The sequence below is a fragment of the Coregonus lavaretus genome, assembly GCF_964263955.1.
Source record: "Coregonus lavaretus genome assembly, chromosome: 1".
Lineage (NCBI taxonomy): Eukaryota > Metazoa > Chordata > Actinopteri > Salmoniformes > Salmonidae > Coregonus > Coregonus lavaretus.
In genome coordinates, this window is record NC_139988.1 from 22,150,021 (window position 1) to 22,154,802 (window position 4,782).

The following is a 4,782-nucleotide window of genomic DNA, read 5'->3' on the forward strand; positions in this document are numbered from 1 at the left end:
TGATGGTGCACAGGAGGCTGTTGTAATTTGATTGGAGTTATTACATTTGATTTGATTAATCGTGTGTTGAATTACTGGGACTCACTCCCAGTCACCTGCCAGACCTACAGACTAGGGGTCAGGGGACTAGATACACACACACATACACATGTACACACACACACACGCATGTGCAGACTCTCTCTCTTACACACACAAACACACACGCACACACACACACATACACACTTTAGTTATGTTGTAATCATGTATCTGTGGAGCTTCAACTTCCATTTCTCACATGATGACATCATCTTTGCTCGCCACGAACATCTAGAGCAGTATTTCCCAATCTCTAGAGTGACTGTTGATATAGTCATTCTGTGATTATTATTATCTGTCCAGTGACCTGATCAACCATTCATCAACCCTCCACCAACCTGCACACAATAGGCTAAGGAAACACTTTCCATTGTGTCTGATCAGATGAGGGATGACATTGGCTCAGGTCCCAAAATCACCCTTATCTGTCAATATTGCTGACAATAATGACAGGAAATGCTGGCTATACATCTGTTTTATTACATTACTTGTCTTTAGATCTTAATCAACTATGGCCTATTCTATTCAATTATATATATATATACAGTGGGGGAAAAAAAGTATTTAGTCAGCCACCAACTGTGCAGGTTCTCCCACTTAAAAAGATGAGAGAGGCCTGTAATTTTCATCATAGGTACACGTCAACTATGACAGACAAATTGAGAAAAGAAAAATCCAGAAAATCACATTGTAGGATTTTTAATGAATTTATTTGCAAATTATGGTGGAAAATAAGTATTTGGTCACCTACAAACAAGTAAGATTTCTGGCTCTCACAGACCTGTAACTTATTCATTAAGAGGCTCCTCTGTCCTCCACTCGTTACCTGTATTAATGGCACCTGTTTGAACTTGTTATCAGTATAAAATACACCTGTCCACAACCTCAAACAGTCACACTCCAAACTCCACTATGGTCAAGACCAAAGAGCTGTCAAAGGACACCAGAAACAAAATTGCAGGCTGGGAAGATTGAATCTGCAATAGGTAAGCAGCTTGGTTTGAAGAAATCAACTGTGGGAGCAATTATAAGGAAATGGAAGACATACAAGACCACTGATAATCTCCCTCGATCTGGGGCTCCACGCAAGATCTCACCCCGTGGGGTCAAAATGATCACAAGAACGGTGAGCAAAAATCCCAGAACCACACGGGGGGACCTAGTGAATGACCTGCAGAGAGCTGGGACCAAAGTAACAAAGCCTACCATCAGTAACACACTACGCCGCCAGGGACTCAAATCCTGCAGTGGCAGACGTGTCCCTCTGCTTAAGCCAGTACATGTCCAGGCCCGTCTGAAGTTTGCTAGAGTGCATTTGGATGATCCAGAAGAGGATTGGGAGAATGTCATATGGTCAGATGAAACCAAAATAGAACTTTTTGGTAAAAACTCAAATTGTCGTGTTTGGAGGACAAAGTTGCATCCAAAGAACACCATACCTACTGTGAAGTATGGGGGTGGAAACATCATGCTTTGGGGCTGTTTTTCTGCAAAGGGACCAGGACGACTGATCCGTGTAAAGGAAAGAATGAATGGGGCCATGTATCGTGAGATTTTGAGTGAAAACCTCCTTCCATCAGCAAGGGCATTGAAGATGAAACGTGGCTGGGTCTTTCAGCATGACAATGATCCCAAACACACCGCCCGGAATACGAAGGAGTGGCTTTGTAAGAAGCATTTCAAGGTCCTGGAGTGGCCTAGCCAGTCTCCAGATCTCAACCCCATAGAAAATCTTTGGAGGGAGTTGAAAGTCCGTGTTGCCCAGCGACAGCCCCAAAACATCACTGCTCTAGAGGAGATCTGCATGGAGGAATGGGCCAAAATACCAGCAACAGTGTGTGAAAACCTTGTGAAGACTTACAGAAAACGTTTGACCTGTGTCATTGCCAACAAAGGGTATATAACAAAGTATTGAGAAACTTTTGTTATTGACCAAATACTTATTTTCCACCATAATTTGCAAATAAATGCATTAAAAATCCTACAATGTGATTTTCTGGATTTTTTTTCCTCATTTTGTCTGTCATAGTTGACGTGTACCTATGATGAAAATTACAGGCCTCTCTCATCTTTTTAAGTGGGAGAACTTGCACAATTGGTGGCTGACAAGTATTTGATACACTGCCGATTTTGCAGGTTTTCCTACTTACAAAGCCTGTAGAGGTCTGTAATTTTTATCATAGGTACACTTCAACTGTGAGAGGAGGAATCTAAAACAAAAATCCAGAAAATCACATTGTATGATTTTTAAGTAATTAATTTGCATTTTATTGCATGACATAAGTATTTGATACATCAGAAAAGCAGAACTTAATATTTGGTACAGAAACCTTTGTTTGCAATTACAGAGATCATATGTTTCCTGTAGGTCTTGACGAGGTTTGAACACACTGCAGCAGGGATTTTGGCGCACTCCTCCATACAGACCTTCTCCAGATCCTTCAGGTTTCGGGGCTGTCGCTGGGCAATACGGACTTCCAGCTCCCTCCAAAGATTTTCTATTGGGTTCAGGTCTGGAGACTGGCTAGGCCACTCCAGGACCTTGAGATGCTTCTGACGGAGCCACTCCTTAGTTGCCCTGGCTGTGTGTTTCGGGTCATTATATATATATATAAACACTACCGTTCAAAAGTTTGGAGTCACTTAGAAATCTCAGACTGGCCAATAAAAATAAAAGATTAAGATGGGCAGTCTGAGATATGGCTTTTCCTTTGCAACTCTGCCTAGAAGGTCAGCATCCCAGAGTTGCATCTTCACTGTTGACATTGAGACTGGTGTTTTGCAGGTACTATTTAATGAAGCTGCCAGTTGAGGACCTGTGAGGCATCTGTTTCTCAAACTAGACACTCTAATGTATTTGTCCTCTTGCTCAGTTGTGCACCGGGGCCTCCCACTCCTCTTTCTATTTTGGTTAGAGCCAGTTTGCGCTGTTCTGTGAAGGGAGTAGTACACAGTGTTGTACGAGACCTTCAGTTTCTTGGCAATTTCTTGCATGGAATAGCCTTCATTTCTCAGAACAAGAATATACTGACGAGTTTCAGAAGAAAGTTATTTGTTTCTGGCCATTTTGAACCTGTAATCGAACCCACAATTGCTGATGCTCCAGATACTCAACTAGTCTCAAGAAGGCCAGTTTTATTGCTCTTTAATCAGCACAACAGTTTTCAGCTGTGCTAACATAATTGCAAAAGGGTTTTCTAATGATCAATTAGCCTTTTATAATGATAAACTTGGATTAGCAAACACAACGTGCCATTGGAACACAGGACTGATGGTTGCTGATAATGTGCCTCTGTATGCCTATGTAGATATTCCATAAAAAATCAGCCGTTTCCAGCTACAATAGCCATTTACAACATTAACAATGTCTACACTGTATTTCTGTTAATTTGATGTTATTTTAATGGACAAAAAAAATGATTTTCTTTCGAAAACAAGGACATTTGTAAGTGACCCCAAACTTTTGATCGGTAGTGTATATATATATACAGTGGGGGGAAAAAGTATTTAGTCAGCCACCAATTGTGCAAGTTCTCCCACTTAAAAAGATGAGAGAGGCCTGTAATTTTCATCATAGGTACACAGTATTTTCTTTCATTTCTATTATTTTCTATTTTCTATGTTAGTAGTGGTGTACTGGGGTAAGGGCTGGGGTGAGATTGTAGGCAGATAGGGGGGTGAGATGGTAGGCAGGTAGGGAGAGACAGGGGTCCTGACAGGTTTGAAAATCAATAAAGTCTCTTCTGTCTATACTATAGACTGGTTCAATGCCAGCTTGGAAGTATTAGGTCAGCACATTGCCAAACACTCACACACACACACACACAAACACACACAACTGCAAAGCCAACAAGTTCTCATAGTTTCCCTTCAAAATTCGACGTATTATGGATGGTCTATTTTTGGCTCATTAATTCCGTGTGGTTATAGGGTTAAAACAGAAACAACTCAAAGGGTTAAGTTTAGGTATTAATTCTGAGTGGTTAGGGATATGGTTTGGGAAAGGCTTAAAACAAAATTATAAAGGACTACGCACTATTACCATCAGGTATCATCAGTATTCTTGCGGCTTGCAAAAGCATCGTGAGCTGCCGTAGCGCAGTGGTTTAAGCAGTGTGCTCTGGCTCCGAGCTTCATGAGCTCATTCCCAGTGCTGGGCAATTGTTTAAAAAATGTTGCGTGAGCGCAGAGGAAGGCATACAGTGCATTCGGAAAGTATTCAGACCCCTTGACATTTTCCACATTTTATTACGTTACAGCCTTATTCTAAAATGGATTGAATTGTTTTTCCCCCCTCATCAATCTACACACAATACCCTAGAAAGAAAAAATAGGTTATTAGAAATTTTTCTTAATTTATAAAAAATTATAAACAGAAATATCACATTTACATAAGCATTCAGACCCTTTACTCAGTACTTTGTTGAAGCACCTTTGGCAGCGATTACAGCCTCGAGTCTTCTTGGGTATGACGCTACAAGCTTGGCACACCTGTATTTGGGGAGTTTCTCCCATTCTTCTCTGCAGATCCTCTCAAGCTCTGTCAGGTTGGATGGGGAGCGTTGCTGCACAGCTATTTTCAGGTCTCTCCAGAGATGTTCGATTGGGTTCAAGTCCGGGCTCTGGCTGGATCACTCAAGGACATTCAGAGACTTGTCCCAAAGCCAGTCCTGCGTTGTCTTGGCTGTGTGCTTAGGGTCA